This window comes from Buteo buteo, chromosome 4 (assembly GCF_964188355.1).
Source record: "Buteo buteo chromosome 4, bButBut1.hap1.1, whole genome shotgun sequence".
NCBI classification, from domain to species: Eukaryota; Metazoa; Chordata; class Aves; order Accipitriformes; family Accipitridae; genus Buteo; species Buteo buteo.
In genome coordinates, this window is record NC_134174.1 from 65878241 (window position 1) to 65905577 (window position 27337).

At 46.8% G+C, this 27337-nt stretch overlaps 1 protein-coding gene across 3 annotated transcripts in view; it reads left to right on the forward strand.

Annotated features, from left to right (window-relative positions):
• LHPP (phospholysine phosphohistidine inorganic pyrophosphate phosphatase) overlaps window positions 1-27337 on the forward strand; it is a 91943-nt gene that overhangs the window by 56608 nt on the left and 7998 nt on the right. The window contains exons 7-8 of one of the 3 annotated variants that reach the window (XR_012650188.1): window positions 7849-8056; window positions 9742-9991. The exons of 1 other annotated variant lie outside the window; for it this stretch is intronic. The gene's annotated coding sequence lies outside the window, so the exon portion shown is untranslated. Of the gene's footprint in view, window positions 1-7848; window positions 8057-9741; window positions 9992-27337 lie in introns of those variants that run through there. One more of the 3 variants, XR_012650187.1, reaches the window with a different exon arrangement.

Below are 27337 nucleotides of genomic sequence, written 5' to 3' on the forward strand. Positions count from 1 at the left end.
GGCTCAGCAGCGGTAGAGTGGTGGCAGCAGGGGTTGAGCAGGGCGCTGCTGATCTCAGACTCCCCATTCAGGCAGTTGTTTGGGTTGAGAGGTGACCAGAGTGGCCGTAAAAACACTAATAAGCTTCTTTATCAGGGTCTGGGGGAAGATGTATGGGCAGGGTTATGGGTGTGGTGGTATAGGTGCTGTGGCACCGAGACCAGAAGGGTTTGCACCATCAGACTTGTTGCAACAAGTCGCACATCTCAGTCATGTGTTGGAGGCGAGGTGTTGATGCGTGGCTGTACTGAGCACAGTCTGCTTCGAGTGTGACCCAAATGCGATATTTTGACGGCAGGAAGCCTTTAGTTCATACTGGTCTAAGTGTCACCTCACATGCTGCTTTGTGACACCTTGACTCATAACCACAAGCTCTTCCTGAGCTCACAGGTGTTCCTCCCCAGCCTTGCCTTTGAGCAACTGCTGCTCTTACAGAGCCTCTTCACCGCTCCTCACGGCCAGGAGACCAGAATGGAGCTGCACGTTTCTAATTCTCCCTGCAGCTCTGTCTGTCTGTCCGGGGGAAGCCAGGTTAGAGAGCGAATTCCTTCCACCAGCTGCTCTCCAGCCCAGCGTGCTTCTGCTGGAGCGAGCGACTGGGTGTCCGGCAGCGTGTCTGGCCTGATGATGCTGGGGGCACGTGGAGCAATGACACCAGCTGGGCTGTTTCTTATAAAGCAAGCCCTGGCACCAAATTTAAGTAAATGATGCATCAGCCTGTCAGTGCTTTAACTGTCAAAGTATGCCCAGTGGTTTTGGGACCTTGCTCCCCTTTGGAGGTGAGTTGGCATTTCCACTGTGCCCTTCCAAGCATCTCCAGGTGGTTTAGAAACAAAGCTCTTGCAGGAAGGGTTACTGAAGACAGGCAATGGTCACAGCTGGGAGAAAAGGGATCATAGTTACTTTAAAATATTTTTTTGGTGGTTGGAGAGGCCTCAGGAGCGGTGACTTTTTGACTTTGCAAACATGTCGCTTCTGCTAGGAGCTGGGTGGAGACATCACCTACAGCAAATGGCTTTCTCCTGCCTCAGGCGGACTCCAGAAAAAAGGAAAGAGCGATGTGTTTTGTCTTAAAGAAGAGCAGAAACAGGTGCTGCCAAAGGAGTGGAAGAAATTAAGTCCAGCGCTTTCCAGGGAGAACGTCCTGTTTCCAATCCCCTCTTCATTTGGCATTAAAAACTTGGATTAAAGTAGGTCAGTTCCTCCTAGGGCTGCAAAGGCGAGAGGCAGAGCTGTAGCATGGTGCAGACAAGAGATGCAAGCCCTTCCCCTCTCGGTCCTGACCTCCAGGACTCCTGGCATTTCAACCCTGTGGTCTCTTGAGCCCTGCTTTACTTTTCTGATCAGAGCTTTGCTTGGCCACTACTGATGTACAAATGCAAACACCTTTTCCCCATGGCCACTGGTAGCAATATGTGTGGTTTGCTCTCTATCAATCTCTTGCAAGATAATGATGACCTCCCTGCTCTACACTTTGTGCCCAAGAGCAGGTTAACAAATGGTACAGCTCTTAACTGCAGTGATATGCAAAATGTATTTGCACTGAGTGGTTCAGAAATACAAGCTTTCTCATCTCTTCCCCAAGCCACTGGATCGGAGGTGACTGGGTAAGTCAGGATTTATAACTGGAGGGCAGAGGTGAGTGGCATGGAAGTAATGGGCAAGATCTATATTCCAGCTATTTCTGAGTGCACAAGAAAATCTTATCTGGATGCATCGTTTGAAGTAACATGAATTCCACTTGGATGAAGAATCTAATTAAGTGCTGCAGGCTTTAGACAACACATTAATATTTTCAACAATTTGACCCCAAACAGCCATTAAAACTCTTTCTGATGGCTAGTGTATGTTACACCTTTTTGTTTTAATTAGAACAAGATTGTAATCCATACTTCAGTTAAGTTCATTACACTTATAAACTTAATACAATCAAAAGATCAATTGGTCATTAGCTAAGTAAGTCCACTGTAATTAACATTTACAGAAAACTTTTAATTGCATGCCTGTCCTTCACAGCAGGTGATGAGGGAAGAGAGGCCTTTCTCCCTTACGCTGCTGCTGTTTAAATCAGGTTACAAGCTCTGCATTTTGTGTCCCTAACTCATGACTAGCTAAACTCCATTTGTAGAGGTTGGTTAGGAAAGGCAGCAGCTGGCCCAAAGACACCAAAACTCAGAGGGCTTCATGGTGTGGCCCATCCTCTCCCCAAACAGCTGGCTGAACTGGATGGGACCGTACGAGCATCGTGGTGGGCTGGTCCAGACCATGACGGCATGGTCAGCTCTGGCCAGATGTGCACAGTGGTTTTTTGGTGGAAAGTGGAGCTGTAGGGCCAGGTCTGCTCCTCCACCATCTGCTGACAGCTTGCTTTGGCCTTCTGTTATGCCTGGGCTCTCGTGGCATCCTTTGCCCTCATCATTACGCCGACCTGGGTGGGATTTCTGTGCCCCGCTTCAGTGCAGCATCCTGGCATAGCACAGCCAAAGCTTGCAGGGACAGTCATGGCTAGACGCTGAGCCACGGGGAAGCCGGAGCAGTGGGCACTATCCTCCCTGCCAATTAGCGTGAGTTCACAACAGCTCTGAATTCAATTAGTGCTGTCAGCCAAGCCAAGATCTGTGGCAGGGATGTTCACAGAGAGGGAGCTCTCCGAGCGATGCACCAAAATGTTTCATCGGCTTGGGACCGGCCGCACGGGAAGGGATCGGCAGAGGGAGAACACCACGAGTGCCAGCCTGTGTGGCTGTATCGGGGGACATACCGGCGGTGCCCCGGGGTTGGTGACGCAGGGCTCCACGCGGGTACAGACACCCACACCGAGTGACGCGATGGAAGCCGTTGAAGCCAGCGAGCGGCACTGGCTGTTGGCCGAGCCATGGCAGCAAGCTGTGCCTTTTTGCACTGGCAGCCCCTAGATCTTCTCCAAAATTGCTTGTCTGCAGATAATAATGAATAGTCCCTTTATGCTTAGTAACTGGGTAGTGCTGGTTTTGCCTCCCTGAGAAAAATCAGCATCCCTCCTCGAAGGGACAGAATTATGCTCCTTTTTCCATATGCGGGCTGCATAATTCACTATAATTTTATTATCTCTGTGCACTCAGAAATACACCACATGGCTCTTCTGTAAGTGGAGAAGATAAGAGGCTATACCAGCATGAATTTTCTTTAATAAGATTACACTATGATAATAGGCTACTAGAATAATTTAGCTCCTAATGATTTTGTTCTTCCTTGCTACCACATGATCAAGGGCAATATGCATTAAAGTTGCAGAGGCTTTTTTAATTATGCAGTAGTAAGTATATATTTTACATAACAGCTTTAATGATGCAAAGGGAATTTTTGTTTTTGTGGGAAATACTTATTTGGTGTTGCCATTTTCAAGGCTCTGTGTGTGTAAGCATATGCAGGCGTATGGTCGAATTTCTGCAATATACTGGTGGTGTTTTTTGTGGGAAAAATCCAAGTGTTGAAACAATGCAGCCAACCAAGCTGTCTGGAAGAGGATCAACCTTGTAATACTTTAATCTGATAAAAAAAAAAAAGTAAAAATTGTAAATGGTTTCTTCATGCGGATGAGTTGCCTAACATCAGGCATTCAAATTAGGAAACGTTGGCTCGACTCCCTCGGGGCCTCAGTTTCCCTTTCAGTAAAACAAATGAAAGAGTCGTTGGGACGTTTAAACCTGCCTCAGTGGATATCCCAGCCAGCTTATATTGCACCCTGGGAGCGCTGAGATTTAGTTCCCTAATGTTTGTAAAACTCTCTTAAGATCTTTCAAGAAAGAGTGCAAAGTCTTATTTTAACATTCCCAGAGGCAGCAGTGGGTAACGGCTGTCACCTGGGTTATGTCCAGTCTTGGGAGAGCATTATTTTATCCACGATTCTACCTGGCACTGAAAGCTTTTATCCCTCCACGGTGGAGTTGGCTTGGCCTTCAGTGCTATCTGAACCTGCTCTGCTACATGGCAACCTCCCTCAAATCACTGCTCTTCTGGCCTAAATATGGCTTAATTTGGCCCAATTTGAACAATAGCTCTTCAGTTTAATTTATATCAACATAGTTCCTGACATAAGTGGGGAGGGTGGAGGCCCAGTGCCACATATCTATTAATCAGAGCCGGATGTCACTTTGCGATTCATAGATGGTTTGTGCAGACTGGAGTGGAAGGAAGCAGAGCTCTGTGCTGAAAGACTTTTGAGGTTTCCTCTAAAAAGGCTTGTCACCGAGCATGACATGCTCCCCCACCCTATGGCCATGTCTTTGTGGCTTACATAGCATAACGGAGAGGACAGAATTCGCACCAGCTGGCGAGTCGTGGTCAAAATTTTTCCCTCTTTCAAGGACCTCTCCAGGTCCACAGGGAGAAAGGAGAGAGATGTCTGTGCATCTCACAAAGCTTTGGAGCTCCATAAAGGATGAGGGATTCTCAGCAGATGGTGTTTGCACTGGGGTCGTTTGGTCTGAGGCTGCTCACCAGTGGCACTTGGGCATGGTGGTTTTCACTTGGGCATGGTGGTGGGAAACTTAATCCAGGTGGGATTTCAGGTTCAGGGTCGGATGGAGGGCACCAGCGTTTCAAACACTACCTTGCTCTGCTGGCTAGAAGAAAGGTTGTATAACCCAGCGCTGGGAAACTCATCAGCTGCCTGAGCTCTGCCTGCACTGGGTGTCTCGCTCCTTTTCCAGCAGATGGGAAATAGTAACAGAAATTTTCCAGCTAGATGAGGCAGTGGAGTCGGGGGGTCTGGGGAGTGGGAAAGGATCAGGTGAGTTTTCCTTTGCAGTGACAAAGGCCTTTGCCTACTGCCGTTAACTGGGAGGATTTAACGAGTGAGTTCTTCAGCCGCTTCTCTGCCATCGACCCCAAGCTGAACCCTTGGGTTAGGAGCTGACTTTTCATTTGGGACTTACAGGGCCTTATTCTGCAAGCTAAATCAGAGCCCAGATGGCTTAGAAAAACCCAGAGAGCTCCAACCTGAGAGCAGTTCTTGCCACGCACGTTCCCATGCTCTTTCAACAGGCTGGGGCAGCTCTGCCAAGTGTGATTTCAGAGGAAGCTTGGAAAGAAACTCCAGCCCCGTCTGTCGTCCTTTCTATGGAGAACTTCTGGTGCCTTTGCGATAGGCAGAATAGCCGAAAGAAAGGGCTTTTACAAAGCTCAGAGCTGGCCTTCTGTATGTCCTGCTTTCCTTCTTCCTAGGATGTGTCCTCTTCCTCCATGAGTCACCCCATGGATGAGAAGAAAAGATTGTTTAGGGCAAAGAGGACAAAAAAGCAGAAGCTGGCTCTTCAGAGCTGTTGTGCTGTGGTCATTTGTTCGTGGATCTGCAAGCATCTGTCATCTCTAGCCTGGGGAGTTCAATCCCAAAGAGCTCCGGCGTAGTCCAAACTGAATTACTTCAGCATGTTTGTATGCGTAGCTGCACGCTGTGCCGGGTGGCTGCCTGCCACCCCTCGCCAAAGGTGGATGCGTTTCAGAAGTGAAGCAGTTTGCACATATGTAAATATTCGGTGCCTGTGGGTGAGCCGCAAACTGCGCCAGTCGGCATGTTAAAATATTTCCCCAAATTTGCTGGGAGGGGTGGATGCTCTAGGGCTGCAGGATTTGCCTCGTTAGCAGTAAATCAGCATGCCTGAGGAGTCAAACCTCTCCTGCCGTGGTGTCACCTCTGCATCTGGCCACATCCTTGCAGACCGGGGAAGTGTCTCTGCTCTCGGGCACTGCTCTGACATTGGCCTTGGAGCCCCTGTGGGCTGGGAAGGGGACACTGGGGACCTGGTTGCTGCTCCCCGCTCCCACGCGGTGCTGTGTTTGCACACCTGAAGACTTCGAAGGTGGCTTTGCAGGTGTCCATTTAGCCTTCATCTCGACAGCCGGCTCTGTGCACCAGGCAAGCACGCCTTGGCTCTGCGCAAACACCCCCGCCGCTGCTTCATCCTTCTCCTGTGAGCCGCTCGCTGGAAAACTTCTAATTAAAGCCAGATTATTCGTCTTGGCCCTTCTTGTTAGTGTTTTGGTTTGGGGTTTTCTTTTTTTAAGTCCCTTTAAAATGTCTGGATAGATGATATCGAGGTTAATTTGTTTGTGATAGAGGAAACGTTTTCACACGGTGGCTAAATGTTGTTGGAAAAAGAGCAAAATTAATAGCTGCTCACTTAATCCTGATTAAACTGGCAGCTGGGAGATATTGATCAGCGTGTTCACAGCAAACTATCCTTCTCTAATGCGCAGGGTAAACAAGCCTACGGCTGCAGTTACCTTAACCCTTCCCACGTCGGTAGCCTCACACGCAGGGCAGGCACCTGAACTGGAGCATTGCTTTTCCTGCTCCCCAGCAGAAGGGTTTTGCGTGAGGTTAGCTCCCCAGGCAGGGACAGGAGGGGAGTGTAGCCAGGCTGGCTTTACCCCAAAACCTCCTGGGATTGCAGAGCAGTCACACAGGTCTGGGTGTCCCTGGGCAGAGCGCGGGAGCCCTCTCCGCTGGGGACCCTTCCAGCCACCACTGCAGCCATAACGTGGGATGCTTGAAGTGGATCCAAGCATTCCATAGAACCCAAAAAGCTGCCCTGAGAGAATACCCAGGGGGTTAGCAGCGACTGATTTTAGGGGTTTAAATCAAAAACAGGGCTTGGCCAGAGCGGGCACCAGCTTGGACCTGGTCCCAGCTTTGCCGATGTTTCCAAATCCTGCTGCTTCCATCGCTGACAGTCATTTTCCCACCCATCCTTTTTATTTTTGACATGTGCTTTCTGGGGACAGATTAAAAAAACCCCCACACCTCCCAGCCCACCTGTTTGATCGTGCTCTCACCCTCGAAGTCATAAACCAGAAAGCAATTTGGAGGCTGCCGGGAGAGGGAAGAAGGCTCAACAGGCCCGACTTTCCTGCTCAGGTGCTTTATTATTCTCACCAAACACATGTTCCGCATTAGAGGCCATGCATTCTTAATGCAGCCACTGTCAGGGCGTCTCTAAACAAAACAAATTGCTCTGGGTTGGGCCTGCCTTCAGTATTCACAAGGTCACTGCATTTTTGGACCTCTGGCTGCTGCGCTATGGTCGGGTTTCTTTTTTGTTCCAGTGCCCAAGTTAACACAGACCAGGTCTGAAAATACCGAGAACTGTCTTCCACCTTCCAGGGAAGGAGTGGGACTGCTGGAATGGGTGGGTGGTAATATGACAAGGCAAAGGAGCAACTTTCTGGAGGACACCCAGAAATGTGCTTTGCCCAAGGAGATCAGTACTGCAGGGGCTTAGCTTTATCCTTGGCAAAAAAATTCATTTAAAAGAGCACAGCTCCTGCTGTTGGAGGTATCATAACCATAACCAATACCAGGTCCTGCACAGAATTAATACTTCACAGTAGATCTCGGTACTGATCCACCGCTCAGCACTTCTGGAAAAGATCAGTGTTTGTTTCTTGAATGTCAGATAACAAACTATTTTTCCACCGGGTGAGTGGGAGGCACGGAAGGGAAGTGACCTCCCCAATACCTCAGGCAGCACCCCTGCCAAAACCGGCAGCTGGCTCTCCCCACTCCCTCTCGTCCTCACCCTTGCTCTGCTTCTCCATCCTGGTGCTCCGCTCACTTCACACTTGATGGGATGAGGGTTCCTCATTCTCCCAGGTATCCAAAGAAAGATATTTCTCTAGATGTTCCTCCTTGTGGCACGTGACAGTCTTGCAGGAACATCCATTGTATGCTGTAAAGATAGGCACTATTATAATCACTGTCCTTGGGCAAATAAGCTCAGGCTTCCTGTTTTCCTCATTACCCTTATTCTACCAAATGTTCCCCTGTAGGTGCATCCACACAATAGCTGACTTTCAGCCTACACTTGTATCCTCTGCGGTCCGGTCCAGATGATTGATTGCTGTTGGACGGTGTCTCTCCAGGATGCTGATCATCCTTTACAAAGTGTGGTGTCGCTGACCACAGGGCCAGCTCGTCCTCCTTCCATCCAAGTTTATGACACACAAATCCGTGGCAGGTGAAACCTATCTGCCATAGGTGAGTGGAGTTAAGCTATTTTACAGCTGAGGAAGCAGGCATAAAGCAAAATGGAAAAAGTGATGGAGTTCTGGCTTTATTGCAGGGTGCTGCTATTCTGTTTTTTTACATGGTAGAGAGCGTTGTTGTCTCTGAGCTTGTAGTTCAATTGTACATTCAGGCTTTGGTGCCCTTACTGCACTCCCTGGGGTTGGTGGTGTCACTCGGTTCTCCTTTGGGCACATGCTTAACTCCCAGAAATCACCGTGTTGGCAAACATTCATTCTGCCACTCCCCAGGGGACTTGACTTCTGCAAAGTGATACTTCAGCATATTTGCATTTGACTTTTCTTCATTCCAGCCTGGGCATGTATGGGTTTTCTTTGCTAGCTATTCAGTCGTTGAGCCCACTCATAACTGACCGCAGCATTTTTTTGCTTTGCAGAATTCTTTCAAGTCCTGAGGAGATGCCAGGGTGAATAGTGGGAGTGTTTGCGGGCATCCAGAGCGCTTTCACGCCTCGTGCTCATGTGTACCTCTGAGCGATGAACAAGAGCCTGCATTTTTTCCATAACCCCTGCCAAATCTTGGTCCTTTCTTCCGTCCTCCATATGCTGCCTTATTGGCCTGAACAGCCATCTCTTACTTCTTAGTCTGTTTTAGGAGAACCACCAGTTAGCAAAACACCCTCAATTAATCTTATTGAGTTACGCCTAAGAGCAAAACAGAGCTACTGAGCTGCCGCTACCCTTGTGTCGGCAGCTGTTCCCATTTGTGAGACAAGAAAAGACGCATGTGAAGTTTCCTCCTCAGCAGCTGGGTTTTGATGTGCCCCTTTGTAGGTCTGACATCGATGCTGCTGGAGGAGGCTGAGGATCTCCCATACCCCCATCCCTTTTCTATCCTTTTATTTCCTCTCAGGTTGCAAAGAGCCTTGCAGTTCCTCATTATGTCTCCTTCTCACTCAGTTAAAACCTAAACCAGGTGAAGCTGCAGGCAGAAAACACTAGGGGCAAAATTGTTTTCCTACTCAGAAGCACGAAGCGTGGAAATCTGGGGTCACTCCACAATGGCCAGTCTCCCCTGACTGGTAGGACGAGAGGCCCTCCTCTTGGGGTTACCTTGTACCAAACAGCTTCCCTGTGGGAAACCTGGTCCTCTTCTTCTCCTCCATGTTCTGGGACAGAAACAGGGACAGGAGGGTTTGGCCAGGTGGACGTGCCTGGGGTGTGTAAGAGCTCTGTAGAGTCAGAAGGAAAGATCACAAGTTGTCTCTGTCAGGGACCCTTTACTATTCTCCACCAACACTGGGAGGGGAGAGAAGTTTGACCGTGAAAGACAGTTTAAGCCATGGGGATGAAGCAGTCTCATCCCCTGTATTGCGTGCCTTTCAAAGTAGACAGTGTATTTACAAGTGCAAGCAAGGCTTTCATCGTCATGCGGTATCACCATAGTCATTATCCATGCTGTAGGCACGTGGGCAATTTGGGCATCACAGGCACTGAACTGGCACAACATTCTCCTATATGTTTTGCTCAGATCCGTTTCCCTCTAGTTGCTTGTAAATGTGCATGGTTACATTTGTTTTCTGCATGTGGTATGTGATTTGGACAAATAAATGAATACATGGGTCAGTGGGCAGATAGGTGATTATTTTAACATCTGGTGCAAAGAGAGATGTTCCTTTATTTTATTATTATTCCTAGAGACGTGGAGCAGAAGAATCTTCATTGTTTAGTTATGTATCTGTGCAACCTTGAGGCTAGATCCTGATTCCAGCTTATGTCTGGAAAAACCTGGTGGAGTCAGCGTGGATTCATTCACAGGAAATGAGACCTAAGACAGTGGAACGTGGTGGGTGAATTATCCGTCGGGCAGGATAGTGTTTTTGAGGGAAAATAAAGAGGCTCCTGTGATTCCTGAAGTCAGTGCGTTATTTCTGTTTCGTTTACTCCTCTACAGCGTAACCGACCCCACTGCCTTGGGCGGCACATGTTTCATGGCCAGTAAGAGAAAGCAGCTCAGTCTTTCATGTTCCGTAATGCACTTGCATTTCCCCCTTCTTCATCTCGCAGCCTTGGTATCACTGATACTATGACAGAATGTGTTCAGCGCACAGAACTATTAAAAATGTAGCTCAGATGGTGCTGATGGGAGGATGACATCTCCTGAATAATTTATTTTAACTGAAAAGATTTGTAACGCTTAAGTGTTAGCAGAACTCTTCATTTTAACTCTTTATGAGGCGGCTGCTTGTTGTGATTCACTTGTCTGCAGAAGGAGAGGCTTGGCCTGTTCGAGCATGGGTTGGACATCTCTTGTCAGCCAAAGCCACCACTTCCCTCAGGGATTGTCAGACTGTTGGTCATGGTCCTTTGGAGGCTGGAGGAAGGGGATCTCCAGAAGGACTCCACAGGGAAGCTGGAGGTGTTGGAAGAAGCAGTCACTAACAGTTTGATTGCCCCTGCCTTAGGAACAGCCAGCTTTTTCCAGGGTGGAGAATTGAAATAGGCTGTAATTACTGACTGCAAAATATTTACAGTAGGCAAGGAACGGCTGGCTACCTTAAATTCCTGGCAGCAGCTCAGTTACTTGGGGGCAATGACTGCAGGTACTTGCTCTCAGGAGTAGCTGCTCCCATCCCCCTGTCCAGGGGGGACTAACCGATTTGTTGCTGGTCCAGGGGTTTGCACAGAAGTAGGTGAACCAGAAGGAAGACGAGCCGTTTGTGTGATTGTAATCCTAACACTTCAGACATCTCTAAAGCATGTTGGAGCCTTGAGAGTACATGCAAATGATGTCTAGGTGAGAAAAGGCGACTTGGAGTATGCTTAGGTCATACTCATGCTTTCCTCAGCACACTGCTTTTCATGCCCAGGTCTCCCGTGGTTGAAGGCTGGGTATTTTTGCTCTGCTTTATACATGTTGAAATTGCAATATAGACTAACTAACTGGTTTGTGCAAGGTCACAAAGATATCATTAAATGTGGGTGCCAAACATAAATCTTTGGGTTTTGATTCCAGTGTCTATCATAGGGCTGCCACGACTGCTACATGGAGCCACGCAGTTACTGCATGGGATATGGCTTTGCAGACCCAAGACTTGGTGCACTGGAAGGAAGGCAGGGCCATTGCTTTCTTGTATAGGTTTAGTAGAAACTTTGCACAGGGGACATCCTTGCGCACAAGCAAGCAACCCAATTTTCCAAATTGGTGCTGGCAGAAATCCAATCATGAGGCAGAGATCAGCTCTAGGGTTTTTCATCAGCTGTATTCTTGGTATTGGTGTTAGAAAGGCCAAGATCATTTCTGTGATGATTATCTAAGAGGTCTCTTCCTCCTTCTTTTGTTTACATACAAGACATTACACGCAAAGAGGCAGATCCTGCTCTCAGCTGTGTGGGACCGTTTCCTGCTCAAGTCAAAGGAAGCTGCTCACGGGTGGTAGAGAGCAGAATTTGGCCCATACTTTATGGACAAATTTATCACTGAAATTGCTCTGACCACACTGTGTGCCCCACAGACGACTGCTCCAGCCCAGAAGGGCTCAGTGCTGATTCACAAACAGCTTCTTCCTGCTCTCTCACTCTTCTTCCTCTGATTTCTAGTCTTGTCGCTTGTAGGATTATTTCATTGCCCTTCAGTAATTCCTCCAGGCTCCTACCAAAACTGAGTTTAACAGTTTAGACAAGACATAGTCTGTGCTTGAAGAGCACAAAATCTGTATTGGGGAGAGGGAATGGAAAGACAGAAATCCTGCTATTTCTGGTTTACAGATGAGGCCTTGTGACATAGAAGATGAAGCTCTGATGTTCTTGAAGTTGGTGCCAAAACCCATTTATGACTCCTAGCTGGCCAGGGCATCGTCCCAAACAGTGTGTGACTGATCCATCCTCCGGCCCCTGGTTTATGGCTTGGCCGCATATTCATCCATCACTGTGAATCTTATCCCCACTTAATCTTGAAGGGGCTGGAACCACCTCACTCTTCTATATCTGACTTTTTCATAATGAAGTTTCAAAGTGCTCACACAAAGGAGCAAAGTATTGTTACTCTCATGTTTCAGCTAGGGAAACCAATACACGGAAAGGCAAAGTGATGTACCCGAGGTCACGCACCAGGCCAGTGTCAGAGGCAAGCGCAGGTTCTCCATGTCCTCCATTCCTTCCCAGCCTCTCTCATAAAGCCAAACAGCAATAAAATGAAACAGAGGTTCATACCAGGAAAAATGAGATTTGGAGCTGCATCAACTCAGGATCAACCATGGAATCACTGTGGCTCAGTGGAAACCCTGGAGTTAATGACCTCTGCAAAATTGATACATTTTTGCATAACTAAATTCCAAGAAATAATTAAATCCTTCTTAATTATCGAGACAGAAACCAGTAGGAGAGAAGAGCCAGAGTCTTTAGGTCAGATTCATCTTAATCCATCACCAGGCCTAGCAAAAATTTGTCTTATGAATAAATATACCCTATAAATTGGTCCAATAAATTGTTCCTATTGAAATAAGTTGTCTTCCTGCTTTATGTATCATTTTAAAGGAAGATAATTGAATATGAATTTTCTTCATCTACAGAGAAACAGACATTCAAGATGAGTAACATTAATGCTAATGCATATATGTGTCAGTGGGTTTCCGTATTTTGGGAATGGTGCTGTCATCTGTGTAGGGCATGTTAGCCTGAGACTGATTGACTTTTCAATAGCCGTTGGACTGGAGACCAATACTGCTCTCCAACCTGGGGAAAATTCTCCTCAATTCCAGTTTCTTTGTGCGTTAGCAATTACTTTCAAATGTTTAAAACGCAACAGCAGTTGCCAAAATCTGTGTTGCCTCCCAAGGAAATGCTCTTAATTTCTTTGGGTTTAGATTCCAAATATGCGGCTAAACTAAGCTTGATGATAGCTAAGGTTTGGTTTTAGGCAGATTGTGAGTCCCCGCACAAAGTTAGTGCCTGGAATACGCACGCAGCTGTGACCATACTGGGGCTATGTCTGTGGAAATGTAAAAATATTAGTCTTAAAAGAGATTAATCTTTTTCACATTTCCTGCTATGGTTGGAGGTGATTTTCACATTGTTTTGTTCTTGGCTGTCTCAGTGCTTTGAGTCCTCCTCCCTGAGAATCTCTCCTTGCAGTGATTTTACAGCCTCATTTATTATGTACACATGAAAAATGGTTAGTTGAGTAAGAGGTTTCTTGGTTTCAACCAGAAAAGAAGTATATAAAGTCACTAGAAAGTGGCTTTTATGAAGAAAGGCTCATATAAACCATGAAAGCAACCAGAAGGGTCTCTGAATGAGATATAAAGGGACTTGCTGTGAGCAGAAGTAAACTGAAACTGGGTCTTCCTCTTTGATTTTAAAACTTCACGTTTTAATACCTGTGAAATACAAGTGCCCGTATGCACCTCACTGGCTCTGCAAGCTTCCCGCTACCTTTTTTATAGCATGGTGTGTAATCTCGGGGTTGCATAAAGTTGTCAGATGCACGAGGGTGTTTCTTGCAGCCCTGTCCCTGCAGCAGCGATGACACATTGCTTAGACTGGAAAGTGAAGGAGAATATTGCATTGCTTCAAAACCGTAAGGAGAGGGTTATAAAATTATCATGCCTGTAAATTCCAGATGTGAACCATATGATTGCAAAGCCCTTCTCTCTGTCCTTGTTTAAATTGACTTTCTGCTAAGCCTCCTCCACATCTGTCTGCCCTGAAAGTGCAGTTTTCCCTGTGCTCAATCACATGCACAGTGTACACCTTGTGCTGGGACTAAAAGGTCTTTTGAAAAAACATTATGCAGCTGATGAAGTGTTTGCTCAGGATTAGGTGCCATGGTTAATATAAGCATTAAAAAGTGTCTCTGGCCACTGTCCTGTCTCAATGGCCCCGTATTTCCTCTCTTCTAAAGACGGATGTTCATCTGGTTTGAGTGGCTTTTGTCCTATTCACTGGGCACAAAAAAAAAAAAAAAAAAAGGAATACTAGGCTTTTAAAGATGGAAAGTTATGCGGTAGTGCTAAATATATCAGTATTTCTTGGACCTGGACTTACCAGGATACGCTGTTCCAGCAGCACTTCCAGCACAAACGCAAAAGAGGCAAGTCTGCTTTTAAGCACTTTGGGGTTTTGTTTTGAAATAGGGAGGTATATCCACGTGTAAGGGTGGTGGCTTTGGGAAAGCCGGAGCGCAGGGCTGTGTTTGGGGAGCCTGCCTCTCCGCTGTTGGGTTGAGCCCGTGCGAGGCATTTGGACATGTGTCCTCTTCCCGAGAACGATCAAGTTACACGCCTTGAGCTTTGCCATAGTAGCAGAGGAAGGGAGAGTACAAAGGTTATGGAAAACAAAACATTAATTTTCTTGACCAGCTGTGTTACAAGCAAAGTGCAGCTTATTTATACCCACGGCATGCCGTTCATAAATCAGGCCTGCTCTCCAGCAACGCATTTAATGAGAACTATTAAATGATTTCATGATGTACTCATCGTTACCATCTGATAAAAACCAGTGCTCCCTCCGAGGACCAGGACTTTTCAATCGCAGCTTTTTATGCTCAGAGAAGGAGGTGCGGGGGAAACAAAGCCCTCGGCAGCGTCAGACGTGTTCTGCAAACGTCTCTGCGGGCACATTGTGTCGGGAGGATTGATCGCTCGCTCAGACCGAGCTCAGAGTCTTGCGGCTTTTAATTAGGGAGATGGGCCGGTGACGTGAATAGCCCGTCGGTTTTATGTTATACCCTTCACGTAGAAAATACCTGATTCCGATCTCGCCTCCGTCTGCCGGCATAAATCACGGCGTTGGTGGCTGAGGTGGGTGTCTCTCCTGGGGGGTGCCTGAGGCTGGACCCCAGCCCGCAGCACGCGGGGAAGCCGGGAAGCTCCACGGCATCCACGCACGGGCCCTGCCCGTCTCCCGTGCTTGCAGAAACAAGACCCATTTGCTATTTGCTTTAAGCAACTTCGAGCCAAACGGACGGAACCCGATGCAACGTGGCATCCAGGAGGTTCCGCGGAGGTTTGGGGCTGCGCAGAGGACCCCCAGGGCTTGTCCCCACGGGAGGGCACAAGTGCGGCGAGGGAGGGGACACAGATCTATGTCTACAGCCCTCTGGACCCCCGCCAAGATTTCCAAGCTGGCGAGGCCGGAGCCGATGGCTGCGCAGAAGCCTGCGAGGGCTCCTTTGTCAAGGGCATACCCAAGCATTAAAATCACGGGGATGGCTAATTTATGTGAGAAGGTTTTCTATGAATCAATGGGGAGGGCACTGCTGCCCAGAGGCTTGCCCCTCTCAAAGAGTTTAATTGCTAATCAGAGGCTGGATTCAGCAGCTCCCATTCTCTGACACTTTCTGTCAATAAAACTCGAGAGGCTCATGCTTTGTAACAAAGATGTTTATCTTGCCCGAATTTGTGGGAAGCTCTAGGAGGCTGTCCTTTCTTACTGCATAGCTTTAATGGGGTAAACAGTTGCTGTTACGTAGTTTCCAGCCAGATTTTCTGAATGGGGGCTGGGAGGAGGATGCCTTAATTAATCCTTTGGGAAAGTGGTTGGGATTCTGGCTTCTTGTTTTGGGTTTGTATCTAAATAGCATCTCCCAGATTCAGAGTAGTGACACTCGGGTCCATATGGCACCTTGCATTTCTGTGTCTCTCCGATGGGTAATTTTTCTTGCTCCTTCAAGAGAACTGAGCCATTATCCCAAGTGAAGTTGTTGTGGCCAGCCCCTGAAGCCTCTGCCAGTTTGCCAGGGCATCAGCAGTCTGCGAATATCTGTGGGCCAGCTGAAACAAAGTTTTATTCCTCCTGTGAAGTAATGCATGGTAATGACTACTGGGTAGTTGGTATAAAAGCCTCAAGAGATTATAGTAAATTGAAAAGAGAAGGTCTCTGTACGCGTGTTGGCTGCTTTTGGCAGGGGCTATTCAATTTAGCTTAGGAAGGCACCAAACGTTCATTTTTCTACCTGTTTTTAATCACGCTGCCAGTCTCGATCCAGCAGCCATCTGGAGGACAGCCTTCGGGAAAGTGAGATGCTCCCTGCGTAGCACAGTCCCCGCGGGCAGCGGGTGCAGGTGGGCTGGGGTTGGGGACCCGGGTGCCAGCAGCCCTGCGGTGCTCAGCCCTCCTGGTGCCCCGCTCCGGAGGGACCCCGGCAGCGGCACTGCTGGAGTTTGGGCTGGGGGCTGGCTCGCCGCCGGTTCCAGCTCGCAGCCGTGCTTGCGTTTTACAGCCTCGTTTAGGGCTTATCACGTGGGTGGGTTTCCCTTGCGTTGTCTTCTGGAAGCCTACCAGGCTTGGAGAGCGAATGAGATGGGTTGCTTTAGCTACACAGCAATGGAGAGGTCGCTCTATTGATTTCCAGCCCCCTCCACCAAAGAAGGCAGTGTCCTTTCTTGGGGAGGACACAGCTGTTATTAAAATCGTGTGTGTGAATGGCAGCATGGTTTAACATTAACTTAAGGCTCGTCTTCAGCAGCAAATAATTTTCCGTAGAGCATGATTTCACCATAGTATTTACTATGATCTGCTGATAATTACCTGAGAACCCCAGTTTAAATCTTAATTAAACATTTTTCACACCCTTTTTCATATTAGTTGGTTTCTTGGAGTTTCCAGAGCTTCAGTATTCTCTGAGCTGTATTTGCTGGGTTAGCTGCAAAAGCACAAAAAGTCTTTGTCTGGAGTCAGTATGCTGACATGTGAAAGACTGCTGTAGGATACAAGCTACCATAAAGGCTAATGAGTTGAAATCAGATTACAGTGATGTAGGCAGAGTTAGCTTCAGAAACTGTAAGTGGTCACAGGCTGGATGGAGAGCTTTTCCGAAGTGCTTAGTCCTAGGCAGAAGATAAAAGTCTTCCAGCAAACCTGGCTGGAGCATCACTAACACATCATTTTACTTCTAAAGGCTGGACAAGTGACTTCCAGAGTTAGGGAATATAGTGTAGTCGCTGGAGCCAGGACTCAGGCAGATGCCATTCAAAGTCAGAGTTTGCGGATTGCCTCTAGCAATTATCCGCAGTTATGTTTTGTAATTTTAATTTTGCAGAATGTCCCACATTGTTTGTAACTAGAGTTAAAACCAGGGGCACAACAGAGATAGCTGCCCTCCCAAGCCACATGCCTGTTTTTTCCTTTGGTTTTTTTTTTGTTTGCTTGTTTGTTGCGTAAGATTTTAGGGCTGGCTCATCCTAACCTGGTTGCCATTCACCCAAATTTTTCTCCTGTAAATAACCTCTCTTCACCTTGTGGGTGTTACATCCTGTGGGTCCCATCAGGTGGGAAACAGCATGTGCCTGCTGCGGTGTCCTTGCCTGCGGTACCTCGGGAGCTTGTCTGACCTTACTTAATACTAATGAATAATCAAGTATAGGTAGCTACCAACCAAATCGTATCAGAGTCCACATCAAAAGCACATTCTCTAGAAATCCAGGGCTCTGAGTGCAGGCATGTGGCAAATACACACCCATGGGGCACCCAGGAATGGCAACCCAGTACTGCCCAAGGGAGAAGTGTCAAGTGAATAGCGTCTCCACGCTAAAAGCAATGTACTTGTGGAAGCCTGAAGTCCACATCCGCCTAGAGTTGGGTTTAGTGATGTTAAATTGGGCAAAAAGTAGAAGTATAAAAAAGGGGGTTTGGTAGCAAAAGAATGAAGGCGGATGCAGACCACAGGAAAATATTCCTACACCAGAATACCCAGAGTAACCAAGAGACCTCCTAAATGTTGGAGAAAACTCAGCTTATCCTTCTGGTAAATTCAGAGGGCTATTTTAAGATATAGATGTTTTTACTTTGTTTTTTCCTCAGTGTTGTAGATCTCCATAAGGGAAGGTTGGAAAATGACTTCTTGAAGCGTAACCAAAGTGAAGGGTCGTGCGGGTGGCAGCTGCCAGACCTGTGGGTTTTAGGATTTGCACAGCCTGCGGGTTTTAGCCTCCTCTTTGGAAGCTAAATCAATATTTTGTTAGGTTTTGCAGAAGAAGGACGCCTAGGTAGCTTTTTTTCAGTGCTTTTTCTTCATGCTGAGATTCTTCAAGCCTGGGTTGGAGTTAGCACTCTTCCTCGGGATTTACCTGCTCTTGTGACCCATAAGAGGATTTCACACCTGACTTTACAGAGCAGTGAAGCTGGCCACTGGACTTTGTTAGGAGTCAGGGCTCAGACTTCGAGGGGACATGGAGGAAAGCATGCTCCCACCAGTGTTTCCCCACAGGCACCAGGTTCTAGCTGTTCTGGGGGCACACGCGCATCTTCTCAGGCATTTTTTTCAAGCGATGTTACAAAATCGTAGAGGATGTAGAAGGCGGACACCACCTTGTGTTTGGGAGTGAAAAATTTTTGTGCGTGTATTTGGATGTGGATATTGTTCAGCTGCAAACAAGGAGGGTTGATGGATATGTCCTGTCCCACTGTGTATTAGGTCACTACAGGACATCTTTAACCTGTACTGGCTAATTATTAAATTCAGATATATGCAGTCATAAAACCTGCAGAGTATTGCATATGTAGTCAGCAACTTGGAACAGCTTACACCAAACATGTGCGATATCCTTAAATGTTCATTGCTTTCTCAAGACATGCCCATTTGTATGGACTTTGGACAACTCCAGGCTGCCCTGCTATTTCCATCCAGCGTGAATGTATGAAATGGGAGTGAGTTGCATAAACAGGTCTGGAGGAAGGTTTTCCACTAGCTGCAGGTAGTAATTTATGGTGGGAAAGCAACAGGCAATTAAACCCCTTACATTGCTGAGCATTAATGTATGGTGCTGTAAGTTAGAACATTTCCTTTAATGTTTTACTTAATGAAGATGAAGTCTCTCTCTTTATGATCTAGTGAAGTCCTTTCCACACAAGGCTTGAGTGGTTTGTTTCAAAAATTTCTTTGTTATATACCCACAGAGCACAAACACACCAAGCCTACATTTCAAGCTACTGCTTCATTGTAGGCTGGGAAAAAACAGCAGAAAGGATTGATTAGCCCTCCACAGATTGCTCTGTGCTGTCCTGCATGCAGTTTGAAAGGGATTGGGTTTGTTGGGTTATTTTTAATTTCATAGACAAATATCTTCACCTTAAGATGCCTTGCAAGAATTTAGCAATATGTGCAGAGAATACAGTCTTCTTGGCTGTTCCACCTCCAGTACAAAGTGATCCTTTGAAGTATTTTAAGTGGTAGATTTTCTCAAAGGTATCAAGCATGCTGTGTCAATAAACTTCATTTCAAGCCAGGTTGGGTTACAGAAGCAGCTGGTCCACAGCTAAAACCAGTATTATGGGCCTTTCATTGTCTAAAGGTTTACTCTTCACTTGAAGCTGATGCAAAGGGAGGAAACTAGTCTGCATAGAAATGCTCAGATAAAAGCAAATACTACAGATACCAAGAAGGTAAAGCAGTCTCCATGCTACCGTTCCTGTTTATTTGCGTTTTCTCCTCCTCTGCTTTAAAACTCTAAGTCTTTTTTATTGATTTAATATTTAAGAAATGTACCAAGTTCAGTCTGATCCTAAGAAATACTAAGTACTGTCCCTAAGCAAGTAATACAGCAGTGGAAACTGAGCTGCTGCAATAGCCTTACTGGTGCTTTGAGGCCATCATTAGAAATGCAGTTGTGTGCTCTCCCATGACTTGCAGACTCTTTCAGAGTTCCCTTGGGAGAGGTCAAATACCTGCAATGGAAAAATCCTGCATCCTGCGTTGCACTGGAAGTGAAGGTATCATTCCCCCGGGCCCCCCTTTCGTTCACAGCTCTTCTGGGCACCTTGCACAGCCTGATTGTTGGCTTCTAGGTCTTGGAGCTCGTGAAGAACTGACTCGGAAACCACCTTAGCCTTACGAGGATGAATGTGGCAGGGTCTGAAAACAAAGAGATGGTGGTGCCTGATGCCGTTGTTCTGAGCGTGCGAGGTGCGGTACCAAACTCGTAGTGTCGGAGTCTGGATGATGTTGTGGGTTTAGGCTGTGGTTTGCATGTGTGAATAACAGCCAGCAATAAACTGCTATGGGAAGTATCTAGTCAGTCACACACAACCTAAGTGAAAGAAGCTATTTGGAGGTGACCCCAGTATTTATTAGCCATTATATTTATGAAAGTGGCAGCCAGGGACCAATGGAGAAGATGGTGCAGGAGGCTGTGCAAGTTCAGCACAGGACACAGACCTTACTGTGCAGAGCTTACGAGGTGCAACACCCTGAGCTGAAACCAAGCGTCCCGAATGCTTTACTGCTCAAACCCCGGTATTCATTAGTCAGTTGTTTCAAATTCAGGATTATTTATTTGACAACGTAGAGCAAAATCCCTGTTGACTTGACTGGCACTAGGTATTCGACAAAACTCTTAGAAGACTTCAGCAGGGCCAGGGGTTCATGCTGAGTCTGCACTAAGCGTGTGCTGTACAGCACACAGCAAGTCGGACACACCAGCAACCTTCATCTGAGGAGCTGTAACTCAAAGCTGGAAGGAAGTGGGTATAAACCTTGGGCTATTCTCCTGGTCCAAGCAGAGGGCTGAGCGCCAGGAGCACTGGGGATTTAATCGTTACACTAACAATGTTAGTTTAGCATACTTTCCGTAATCCGTTCTTAAGCACAAACATAGACGTGGTTTGACACCTTGAAAAATGTGCTAGCTAGCTTTCCTCAGCCCAGTGCTTCCTCCCGTGTCCTGCCTGATGAGAGGACCAGGTGGAAGAGAGCCAGGAGGAGAAGGAAGATGCCGCGGCCGTCCCTGCTGCCTCCCTGCGCAGCTGCAGTAAGCGTGTTTCCAGGGCAGCGGTGCTGCACGTTTCCTGCTACGCTTCTGAAGAGCTTGAGATACTTGGATGAAGCACGGTCCATAAATGCAGCATGTCATCATTCTTTGAACAGCTTCCCATCTTTGTGAACGTAACCAACAGAGGACATCCTGCATTTCTCTGGAGGGAGGTAGCCTAGCCTCAGATCTCCGTTGCCAGTTAAAAAAGAAAAGGGATCAAATGTGGGCTTCCTATTGCTGATCTGTACAAGATTGTATTGTTTTCTGTTGGATTTAGGAGCTCGCTCCCCAACGGCCCCATACAGTAGCCCAGAGGCTGCAGGCACTGGCACAAGGCTTACTTCATTACCCACTCAGCTGCCAGGCAGGCCTGGTTTTCTCATCACTGAAACAAAACAAAAAGCAAAGCTGCTGATCAGCTCTGTCACTTCGGGCAGCTGATGCAGGCTCTGAAAAATAAATAGCTCTGTGGGCTGCCACCTTTGGGGAGTCATACGCCAGAGGACCAGAAGGAGCTGCTGTCTGGGTGATGTGCATGGAGCCATTTTCCTTACTCATGTAATCCCCGCTTTTATAACAGCCAGTGGCAGAGGCTGGAAAGAGTTCAGAATAATCCATGGAAATGTATTATTTAAAAGAAGAAAATGATGTTGTAGTAGAAGTTCAACATCATTCCCTTTCCTTATATCAGTTAATAGCATGAGTATATTTAGAAACAGGGGGGTTCCTGACATCCTTGAGTGTAACGAGGTCAGATCTAATATTCCTATCTGGTCTGGGAGGAGAAGTCAGACAGCGACACCGTGGAGCGGTCCTGCTGTGCCAGGGTTGCTGTGGGACCGTGGCATTGCCTTGTCTGGGCTGAGCAACTTTGCAGCCAAAGTTGTAGAGCGTGCCTTAATTTTCCAGGGTAGGTGCTTTTTTGGCTTCTCACATGAGAACGGTTTTGGAGCAGGGAGGTACTGGTTCCCAACACGTGCATGAATTGGCTGTTCCTGCCCTTTGGAAGGAGAGGTGGGTGCATGCGTGTCTGTCTGCTTGGCTTTCCTGGGAGTGGCACAGGTATCTCATAGTTTCATTCTCATTTAAAATTAAGACTGATTTAGCGAGCACCATCTGAAGACAAATATTATTCTGCTTAGGATAGCTCCAATTCTTGTTTGGTGAGAATGAGTCTTTTAATACTGTATCTTTGAGTGTCTTGTTTAGAGGGTTACATTATCAGTGCAAATTTGGCCTAATACTTTTAAAATTAAACTTCTCCAAACAGCATTTGAAATCTTAAATTAAGACTTCTTTCTTTTATAATCTGCAAAGCTCCTTTCTTGCTAGTATCTGGATCTGCCAGAGTTCTGCAACTTAAATCTCCGTGCGATGCTTTGCAAATGCAGAAGCCAGCATTCATTTTACACATATGGATTTTGTAAGCAATGTATTAAAGGAAAGCAATGAAATATTCTCTTAGGTTAAGGTCTTTAAAAGTGCCTATCAGAGTAAAATGCCTGAGCGCCACTGAGCTTCAAATTCAGCCCTTGAAATTAATCTTTCCCACTCTCGTGTAATATTAAGTCCCATTAATAGCTAATGCATCAGTTGCTTTTAAGATGCACATCTGTTTGTATATATGCACAAAGAAAATATTTACGTCCAAATTCTTTCTCAGGGGCATTTAAAATTATTTTCTACTGAATTGAGTAAGGTCATTTGGCAAAGCCATGCAGGTCATCAGTAATTAATCCAAGCAGGCAGAGTTGAGTCTCACAGTGCTTGCAAACACCCTGTTAGACTGGATAGTTTGGCAAAGCAGGGGCAGTTCTCAGGTTTTCTCAGCAAACAGCGAATGTGCATTTAACTTTTGAGGGGGAGAGGGAGACTTGCTTTTATTGAAAACAGCTGTGCTCTACTTGCATTGCAGCACTAGGTGCATCCATATGTACAGTGCAGAGCTTCTGATCCCCCAGTCCACCCCCATCCAGCCTGGGGGCCGTTGCACTTACACAAACACGCCTGGCATATATGGTTTGTTTCTGCCATGTGCTTGCTGTCTGCAGTAATGCAAGAGGTAGTATTTATCTCGGTTAACTTTATCTAAACTTTATCTAAAAGTTAGACCAGATTCTTTACACCTAACCCTGGCTGTCGAAGAACTGGTTCTGGGCTATGAGCTCATCATCTGTTTTAAATAGAGTCACTAGGAAAAAAAATCATCTCTTCCAGAGGATATTTCCTATCCAGACTTGTTATCTAAGAAGGCAGAATGAACATGGGATGAATACTCTTCCCTTTCCCCTCAGAGGGATCTGTCTGTCCTGAGGAGGAGGCTCCTGAAGAGATTCAGGTGACCAGCCTGGGGACAGCATCTTGCTTTTGGATAGACAACGCCGGTGAAATGGGTCTGGGCCGGCATGACAGGGGAAACCCAGGTGACTATGCACCTCTGCGGAGGCAGAAGCATTTCGTGTTCTCAAAAGTTTATCTGTTTCCTCTAGCTGTATCGGTTGGCCTAACAGAGTATGTTGCGCAGATATTACCAATACACACCCTCACAGCGTGAGCTGAATTAAAATGGTTCCCACGAGGCTGAGGATGGCAGTCATGACTGCAGTAACCCCCTTCCACCTGAGTCTTCTCTGAGGAGTCCGATCAAGTATCCATCATCCCAAGCACGGAGCAAGACTGGCTTTTGAGCCATGATGGCTTAACCTTTGGATTCAGGGGGTGGATGGGACCGCAGTAGGTCCCAGCTCAGCGCCCATACGATGCCTTCAGCGTGGGCAGAGAAGAAGGGACCAGAGCTCTGTGTGGCAGAAGGGGCTGGCTGAGGGTCTCACCATCCTGATGGCCACCAGGTTCCAGCTCTCCCTGCAACGCCAGCTGTCCCCAGGCCACGTGTGTTCAGGGACAAGCCGGCTGGGAACCCGTCCAAAACCAGAACAGGCATGTGTGCTGCTCCCTCTCCTCCACTGTAACGCTGGTACAAACGCTTTTAATGCCTGGCCCCTGGTGAACTGCTTTTTTACAAGATGAGCGAGATCTGCAGTTTTGACAAGGAAAATTGCTGCCCAGATGCCTGAACACCAGTGCTCTGCTTGTTTAAATATTTGTTCAAACCAGCTTGACTTTCCAGTGCATTTTTGCTTGAGGGGTGTTGGAGGTGGTAGAAATAAGTTAGTTCTGGTAAAATCTCATGCTCTGGGGTAATCACATGAGAGTATTTAGCCAACAGTACCCTCTGTCCCAATGGCAGCACTTTGCATCATGTCTTCCCATCACTGTCCTGCATTTCTTCATGCTTGTTTCTTACTTAAGATGAATCTGTATATGTCCTATCCACAGCCCATACAAAGACTTTCAGGACCTTTAATCTCCAAAGCTCTTAATCTGGCGTGTTCACATGTGCTGTATTTCCTGAGAGAGAAAATAAATAGGGATGGGTGGAGGAAAACAACTGCCTGCGTCATCCGCTTCCTCAGCGTTGTATGTTCAACGGCTGGTTGGTGTGGTGTATCCTGCAGAAATGGCAGGAATTGGGATTATTCAAGGGATAATTTACAACCGGCGTGAGTAAAGGTCATGCCCGTGAAGAGAAGTATTGAAAATGCTTGTGTTGATCCTCTCCCAAGCTTTATATGTAATATCCACCGAAGTTTGCCACTGCCAGCCTCCAGTTTGTGATCTGTCCCGGTCACCTCCACTCCTTTTACTTCTGTATATTGATGAAGCCCCACTTGCTCTCCCTGAACCTGCAGTTATGATCACCATTTCTGATCTCCTCCTTGGTGTGATGTCTTCCATCAGATCTCAGTGCTGCAAGTGCCAGTTTAAAAAGACCTGGTAGAAGATCTGGTGGAAGACCTGACAGAGCAAACTGCAGCAGGGACACCAAGCACTCCCCCATACACCTATTTTAGCCCTACCAGTACTCTCAGCATCTTCTTCTAAGCAGTTATTTCTGGAATTGGGTCTCTGAGCTCATTAGTTAGAGCATCACCGTGCAGCCAACTGATTAGAAACGAACAAATTACTACAACACTGCAAATTAAATTTTCAGCACATGTACATTTGAAAAGTACGAGTGTTCACCCCAGGAAGTACCTTGAAATGCAGAAAAGCAAAGATCTAGGGAATGTTTGCTAGCATTTGCCAAGGTTGTTTGGGTTTTTTAGGTAATTTATGCGGGAAGATAACTCCCTATCCCCTCAATCTTAGTATTTTCCTGTATGTTGAGGTATATTGCCTGGAGAAGTGTTGCACCTAAGCCGGTTTATTCCGCTCAGTTAAAACTGTAGCAGTTTAACATAAACGGGAACGATTAAGAGGCAAGCCCACAGACTTCCTTCAGGTGTTAGCAAACAATTTGGCTGTTAATTTCTACCTGTTTGTGGATGCTTGAATTTAAATGAGTCGCAATTAAACACAATTAGCTGTGTGTGCAGTTCTGGGAGGCAAGAGAAGAGCAGTGGAGGATGCTGGTTTGCTCTGTCACGGGTTTGCTTTCCTGGAGCTCTTGCAGGTGTGTTGGCCAGGAGGAATTGGCATGGCAAGGTTGTCTCTAGAGGCCACCAACTTCTGCAGCAATGTAGAAGGTATCCTTGGCTGCATGGCTTGTGGTTAGGAGTTTCTGTGGATGGTGCCCACCTCTCCGAGCAAAAGCATCTTCCCAAACGATGGCAACAAAGCAAAGGAAGGTGCTAGCTGCTCTGTGAGGACAACCTTCTGCTCTGGTCACACACACCATCACAGCAGCTCTCCAAAATCTGTTTTTTTAACCACAAAAGTCTCTCTTCCTATTCCAGGGAGATCTGTCTGTGACACAAGATACGGGGTCCAGGTATAGGAAGTTCTGGAACCTGCTCCAACACTGGGCGCATCTAGTGGCTTTGGTGCAGGTTTGTCTCTCATTGTAACGTCAGGAAACGTGCTCTACAGCTGTTCATCAGCTAACCCATCAATGTGCTGTCAGTCATTGTGATTTATTTGGGTTTTCGGTGCCAAACTGATTAAATTGCACCTTTCACAAAAAAGAGAGTTTCACTCATGGCACCAAGTGAAATTAGTGCATCTGTCCAAAGAAACCAGCAAAGGTTACAGTGTCTGTTTACATTCCTCATAAAGAAAGTCTTGTTAAACTCTGTGTCACATATTTTACAGCCATGGTAAGAGCCCCCGAAGAATACACTGTCAGGAGAAATGGTTTCAAGCTATTTTATCTACTTTTATGCAGCAGGAGTATATGCTGTTTAATTGGGCAGTTAGTGGGAAGTCTGTGTGGTGACACAGAGAGATCCCTTGTACAAACAAAGGGAGAGTTTGTGGGATGGGGTTTGCTGTCTCGCAGAAAGCTGTGCTGCTGGAAAGGTCAGCCATCATGGGACACACAGCGTTACAGATCAGGTTTGCCAAATGACTGCAGCTCTGTACACTGGAATGTGAGATCGTTTGTCTTTTTCAAATTAACTTCTGTGCCTTACTTTGGCCCTGTGTGGTGTTTTTCCTACCCACCCCTATTTTTAAAGAACTATGTAAAAGCTAATTTTAACCTGTGATACTGATCATGTGTTGATCAATCCCCATCTGCTCTTGTTCTCTGAAGTCAAGTTTCGGCAGGTCTCAGGTTGATCTGGTTTCTGGGGCTGTTTCCATTCCTGTGGCCATGACTATCCGTGTCAGCTACCTCCACTTAGACTTTTATCTACTAAATATTTTGTCCACGCAGTAATCCAGCTGTTTCCTTTTTGTTCTCCATATGTTTTGTTGGAAATAAGCACAAGCGAGGCGCTGAGAAAGGCATTCCACGTGGTACGTGAAGTTTCCTAGGACAGCATGATGTGAGGTTTTGGTGGTCAGACACCCCCTCCTTGCTCCCAGTGGGACGACTGGCTCCCAGCTTGGCAGGACACCTCCGGCACCCAGCCACATGCTTTGCTTCACGGACATTCTGCAGCTTCAATTCTCTCTGCAGAAATGGTCCCCCAGGAGAGTGCCATTCAGAGCCGACTGCCAGCGGTGCCTGATGCCCACCGTGATCCACAGACTAAACCCGGAATCCCAACTGGTATGGGAAAGAAAAGGGTTAACTCAAAGTCTGTGTTTTTTGAAGCATCTTTTTACGCTGTCCCTAGCAATGCTCTCTTCTGCATGTATTTGCTTCATTCACTTTAAAGACTCCTAGTAGATCCCTTCATCCCTCACGGATATTCAGCTGCATCCGGGTGAACCATCGCAGAAAATTACATAGCAGGTCAGGGCAATTCAAGACCATTCCTGATAGCTGAGTCTAGGTAGGGAATTTAGCTTGTCAGAACAGACCTATCCAAGTGGAAATCTGACCTAGACAGTAAGTGAACCTTCTCATTCTTGCAGAAGTTGATTTTTCACTGCCCCTTATGATCTAGGATTTGGTTTTATGCTTCACCAGGAGGAAGCCATCGCTTTCTGCTAGTCAGTAGCCCTGATATCATGCTGGAGCTTCTCTTATCAAGTGACCGAGTGAAGAGTTAAAATTGCAGAGCCAGTTTTCTGCAGCACCCTGCTGCTTCCTTGAT